This window comes from Vombatus ursinus, unplaced genomic scaffold, assembly GCF_900497805.2.
Source record: "Vombatus ursinus unplaced genomic scaffold, bare-nosed wombat genome assembly UNPS02014791.1, whole genome shotgun sequence".
In the NCBI taxonomy this organism is placed as follows: Eukaryota; Metazoa; Chordata; class Mammalia; order Diprotodontia; family Vombatidae; genus Vombatus; species Vombatus ursinus.
Genome location: NW_020954569.1, coordinates 77191061 through 77198048, shown reverse-complemented (window position 1 = coordinate 77198048; position 6988 = coordinate 77191061).

The window sequence follows — 6988 nt, the reverse complement described above, 5'->3', positions numbered from 1 at the left end:
GTGATTTATTGTTATAATCTCCTGGCTAGTATTTTATTTAGAATTGTTACATTCATATTCATCAATGAAATTGGTCTATAATTTTCTGTCTTTGTTTTTGCTCTTTCTGATTTAAGTATCAGCACCATATTTGTTTTATAAATGAGTTTGGAATTATTCCTTCTTTGCCTATTATTCAAAATAATTTATTTAATATTGGAATTAGTTGATATTTTGATGTCTGGTAGAATTCACTTGTAAATGTATCTGGGCTTGATGTTTTTTTTTTCTTAGGAAGCTCATTTATGGCTTGTTCAATTTCTTTTTCTAAAATAGGTTTATTTAGATGCTCTATTTCCTCTTCTCTTAATTTAGACAGTTCATGTTTATGTGAGCATTCTTCCATTTCACTTAAATTGTTAAATTTATTGGCATATAATTGGGCAAACTGACATCTAATAATTGCTTTAATTTCATCTTCATTAGTGATATATTCACTTTTTTCATTTTTGATACTAGTATTTAGTTTTCTTCTCCTTTTGGGGGATTAGCTAGTGGTTTATCTATTTCTTGTTTTTTTTTTTACCCACAAAACCAACTTTTGGTTTTATTTATTAATTTAATGGTTTTCTTACATTCAATTTTGTTTACCTCACCTTTGATTTTTAAAATTTCCATTTTGGCTCTTAATTGGGGATTTTTAATTTGTTCTTCTAGTTTTTTTAATTGCATGCCCAATTTATTTGTCTGCTCTTTCTCCAAATGGCATTTTCAAATCTTAAACTTAAGTATTTCTGTAACAATAAAGTAAAAGAAATAATATTACCCACAGTCATACATTAAAATAAGTGCAGGAATAAAATATTACCATCAACATATAAACTTGGATCACACTCTCCCACCATTTCACGCAGGGAAAAGTGAAAGTGAGACAAAGTGGGCACACACAAACTTGGGAGGGAAGCACATGAGAGAAGAAAATACTTGAGAGTAACTTGAGAGTAACACAAGTCTGGACTTCAGGCTGGCCCAGGCAATCTGGTCAAAGATTTGATGTCATTGGTCCATTCAGAAAAGTCTATATTATGTATCAGTCAGTCAGTAAACATTTCTTAAGTACCTACTATGTGCCAGGCACTGTGTTAAGTGGCAGAGATATGAGTAAAGGCAAAAGACAGTCCTTGATCTCAAAGAACTCCCTGCCTACACTGCAGAGTTGTTACTCTGCTAAGTATTTTCTTCTCATTCTCACCACTTTGCAGTTGGCCAAATTTTCTTCTATTCTCAATTTGACACCTTCTAATCACTCTTAAAAAGTTATTAGAAATGTGTTACATCTTAATTTGAATAGCAGGTTCCTTTAAGCCAGAGAGCTAAAAAGTTCATTAGAAAACTCATTTTGGGGGAAGATTTTACACTGTGTACTTTATTATTTTATTATTTTTTTTCACCTACTATAGAAAACACACATTAGTACATAATTGAATATATATAAACATTTTCAGTGTATATTCTCCTTATGTATATATGTCTTCATTCTAAAATTTAAATTAGCAAACATTGATTAAACACTTCCTATGTGCAATGTATCCTGATAAGTTTTGAGTATAAAAAATGAAATAAAAACACAAACCCTGTCCCCAGGGAGCTTAGACTTTAGTAGGTTAGCTAAGAGATACAGAAATAGGTGAAGAAATTAGATATAATAAATGCAAAAGTTGAGTCCAAACAAAATGCTATGAGAAATTCCAAGTAGGAAAGATAATTTCTAGCTGAAGGAATCAGATCTAAGATCTTATAACTGGGTCTCTCCAACTGAATGAAACTAAAGAAAATTTTTATCTCTACTTTAAATGGAAATTTCCTTGTGACTAACCATTAGAATGATTATCTCTGAGAAATAGATAGCTATGTATGTATCAGGATGCTGCTTCAATTGATTGCTTCCCAGCATCTCTTTTTCATACAGCAAAACAGCTGCAAAACCTTCCATTTACCCCTCCAAGTGGTGGGAGGAGGGCCTTGAACAGCAACAGGCATTACTGAGAGGCTTAACCACTAAGGCAATAACTAAAACTGAAGCAATCTTCCAATGAGTTTCAGTCTTTTTTCAGCCAATTGGGAAATGGCAGCTGAAGCCTTCTGAAAAAGGTGACTGCTCCTGTGGCTGGTTTCTCCAAACATTTCCAACAAGACTTCCTTTTAATTCATTGCTGAATCTTCCTCTCTTGCCAGTTTCTTAAATCTCCACCATCAGCCTCAGTCTTCTATATCTTCAATGACTTAAAATTAGAGCTTCTTGGTACTTAGTGACTCACCTTTCACTTATGAGGTAACAACTCACTAGATTTTCCCCATGAAATCAATAGGCTTATTTCATTATTCCCTAGCCTCCAAATAATTGTGAGATGTCTTTTTTTTGTGAATCTTACTCTTTCAGGTCTTAAAACAGTTAAATGCAAATTAATTGAAGGCAATGATGGCTTGGAACTGCCACCAATAATCAGTCTTTGACTTGGTCAGACATTATAGTCTGTCCCTGAAAACTGTGTTTCTTCATGCTCAAATTTTATCACTTTTTAATAAATAAAAGTTCTTTCTCTGCCTCTTCAAATTATCAAACTATTCACATACAAACAAGGTGTATAGATCTTTTGAAAGGTGATTTAAGTCTTTATGTTTATGCCACTATTAATTTTCTATCCCAAACTGCTCAAATCTCATGTGACAACTGCACATATTTTTAGCAATTTTTCATTAAACCAAAATTCTTTTCCTATTGTTTTCATGAATAAAACAATTTACCTATAATAGAAGTAATTCTTTACATTCTTTTTCAGTTGATTCAGCTTGTTTTCTTTATATAAAGTGCTTTTCTTCTCCTTTCAGCACTAAACTGCTCCATGTGAAAGAGTGGTACCTTAGTGGGACAGAATCTTGCATCACAAATAAGGAGCCCTAATCATATATTCAGGCAGATAGGAGTTAAAGGAGAAGGAGAGATTGAAGATATTTAACAGAAAAAAGTGACAGCTGGAACTAAGTCCTGGAGGAAATTGGAAGAGAGAAAGGGCATAAGTAGAAGGATTGGTCTTAACAAGAAGTAGGAAAACATCTTCCTTGGGACAGGAAGTAAGGCAGAGAATGTGTATAATGATGCTTTTTAGGAACAGAGAAGTGGCATTGTGAAAACCCTTGTCAGATGACTTTAGTGTTCTCAGTGAAGTAGGCAGCAGGTTGTCTGCTATAGATGTGTCCAGTTGGAAGTTTAAGCAGAAAGGTGAATCTCTGGAACCTTGTAGGGCATAAGATATCATAACTAATTGAGTATAACCAATTCTGAATTTGGGGTTGCCTTATGCTCATTGTCTCATGTTGGCTAGGATGGAGAGAGGCTGAATTGTTCTTCACTGTATCGTGAAGGGAAAGTGACAATTCCCATGTGCAGTCAGAAAGAGAAGAGGTCTTTAGAGCTGGAGTCACTCCATTTTTAAGGATCCACTGAGTCATCAACTCTTCCTGTTTATTGCCATAGTCTCTATTAGCTGACCATCTTTGTAACATTGTGCCTTCCCCAGGGTAAGCTCATCACCTGAAATCTCATCATTAAAGCTAGATTGATCTAGCTTTGTTATTCAATGCCTTCTCAACTCTCTCAGTTGTCTCTCCTCTCAATTGGAGGACTGGAGGGCAATACTTCCCAAAGCCTTCCTTTTTAACACAGTGAAACTTTTACAAAGGCTCTTTACTTGCAAAGGTATGATTACAAATACACAAATTTACTTCCCTCCCTTTCTCCCTTTGCAGCACCTCAGTATCTGGAAACCAAAAGGGATGAAGTTCATATTTTTTCTCAGTTCCCATAGAGCACAGCCCTAATTCCAAGCCTAAAACCCCACCTTGGGCTGCAGTCCTGGGCACCCTGGCCTCTTGAAGCTTTCATGCTACTGGCTTCAAGGCCACCATGGCTCAAACTCCTTTCTGGCCCCTTGCAGATCACTTCCAGTGCCTGAAACTGAGCACAAATAGCACAGAACAGAAACAAACACCCTCAGACCCATTTCTTGGATCTGAGTGGCTTTTACACTAGGAGCAGTAGAAAGGAAAGCCTAAAAAAATGGCAGAAACTAGGTCTTACCAGGTTCAGAACACAGGCAACTAATCAAAGGAGCCTACACAATTCATGTTTGGGAGGTTGCAGTGGGCTCAAAATTAGGCAAACCAGGCACACTAGCAAGCCAGGTTACACTTTATAGAGGGCTCTGAACTTTACAGCTAAACTCTTTGCTCTCCATCAGCTATTCTGCTTGGTTTTCACTAGGTACCTTTTAGCACCCCTTCCTCTTTTCAACTTTCTTCTGTGTATTGTTTTTCCCCATTATATTGCAAGCTCTTTGAGGGCATGTACTGTATTTCTGCTTCTTATTTGTATCCCTAGCATTTAGCACAGTGCCTGGAGCATAGTAGGTGCTTAATACATATTTATTGACTATTAATTATTGACCATTAAGATTGTTTCCTCTTATTCTCACAGTACATGCTCTTTAGCGCTGTTATATGTGGCCAACACAGGAAGGATGCTCTAAGAATGATCTGTGCATCCCTGTTACACTTAGATAGAGCTGATCTTGTGATGACTTCTTAAAAGCCTGGCTTCAGACTTGGAAACATACTCATGTCCTTTACCAAGTGGTGATGATTTGGGGATTTGTATCAATTTGTGAGCTCTTTGACCCAACCTTTTCCCCCCTTTCAAAGCAGGACTGGTACCATCATTCAGAAAACTCCATCAATAGCTTTTCATCTCCTAATGGCTGGCTTATTGCCCTGTCTGGTTAACATGGCCTCCCAATAGATTGTTAGCTCATTTGCACAGTAGTTAATTCTGTATGCAGTGGATCATTTACTTTGAAGAGCAAATATTGAGCTGCTGTGATGCAGGACATAAAGGGGATTTGCAATAGATGTTTTCACCATAGCCCAGGGTAAGTATCACAATTTTGTGGGGCAGAGGCAATTTGAGGTGGAGTTAGGATGGGGGGGTGACTCTGGCAGCAACAACCTTTGGAAAGGAAGGCCCACATGGCAGGTTAGTCAGGTGGAATTTTGGGGTGGAAGGACCTTTCAGTGGCCTTTAATTCATACTATGTAGGTAGTGACCTATTCTTCTTATACATAGGGTAAGATCTTTTGAAAATAGTAAAACCATTTACTATACATTACTATACTAAGAGGAGCTAAAGTAAGTAACTATCTGTTTAATAATAGCATTATACATAATTAAAAAAAACTAGAAGCAGCCTAAATGTCCAAGAATAATGGAATATTTGAGTGGATTGGAGGAACATTAATGTAATGGAATATTATAATGCAATTATGGTGGAAAATTATGGGGAACACAAAAAGTCTAGAAAAATCTTTTTGAAATAATGTGAAGTAGAAAAAAGCAGACCTAGATAATGGCATTCACACCAACTATAGTCATATAAGGAAAAATGAATAAGAATGAACAGGCAAGAGATCCTGATGGAGACTTAAGGAAAGAGTACTAGATGTGACAGGTTTTGGACTACAACAACTTTAACTTGGTTGCCACTCTTAATGTTACTTCCTTGTGCAATGACCAACAAATGGTCATACTGCTAAAGGAATTGGATCATATCAATTGTGGCACCCAACCAACCAACCAGAATTTATTAAATCACTGTGCTAGGCATTGGGGATAAAAGGACAAAAATGAAAAAGTAGTTTGCATTCTCCTGGGGGATTCAACCTGTTTACAAATAAGAAAAGACAGGATAAATATATGTATCAGGGTGATCAGGATACTTTGATCAATTTGATGAGTTTCCCCTATCTGAGTTAATAAAATTGTAAAGAGTAGACCTTGGTTAGAAGGGTTGCCTCTCATGAGTTAGATAAGAGCTTTAGTCACTTGCTAAAAAGACATAATGAACTCCTCTGATTCGGCTTTTGTGGTTAAGACTGCCTTGAATATGATTGGTGACTGAGAGTCAGGTGGGATGAACCCTTGTTTAAGAAATTGCCTCACCTTCTTCCCAAGTAGAGCAGTGAAGGAACTCAGCCTCCTTTGCCTTCAGATTTCCAGACCAGAGTGCAATAGGTTGGGTGGGAAGGAGATTGGTCCCTTCCCCAACTAGTGGCAGAGAATAGTGAATTGGAGGAGATGCTCATGGTAGAGCCTGCCTAGGCAAGCCAGAGACCACAGTTCCTAGACTTTCCAGTTCCTGGATGCCTTTTTCTTCCAGTTTCCTTTTTAAAAGCAAAAGTATGTGACCAGTGATCCTGAAAAATGGACATTTCCAGCCTTAGGGGTTAACTCCTAGGTCATTCTAATCTTGAGAGCTCCTGAGTTGGACACTGGTATTTCATCAAGAGATTGTTTTTTTAACAGATGGTTTGTTGGAGGCTACAAGGATCCCCAGGGAAGATTATCAATAGTAGTGGATAGAGTACTGAACTTGGAGTCATGAAGACTTGGGTTCAAATCTCTCCTTAGCTACCCATATTTGACACCTTTATTGCACATAGAATTTTGAAAATAAAAATGTGTTTAGTGAGACTTAGAAATGAGTCATGTCTATGCTTTGTTTTAGTTTTTTTTTACCCCCAATAAAGTTTTCTTCTGTTCAGAGTCAAAGAGCAAGAATCTGAAACTAAAGGGATCAGTCTCCAGGATATACTCAGGTTTCTGTGAACCCAGAATCCTCTGAAAGGCCCCTGGGTCATGGATCAGATAGAAATAAATGCAAAGCAATTTGGGGAGGGAATGCTAGCCCCTGGAAGAAGCAGAAAAGCCCTCTTGAAAGAGGAGGTACTTGAGCTAACTCTTGAAGTTGAAAGAAGCAGAGATGAGGAGGAACATTTCACTCTTGGGAGATTTTCCATAGAAAGAAAGAGAGATGAGAGAGGGAATATAATGAAGGGTGAACAGCAAGGTGGCTAATTCGACTAGAACATGGAATACATAAAGATAAATAGAATATCA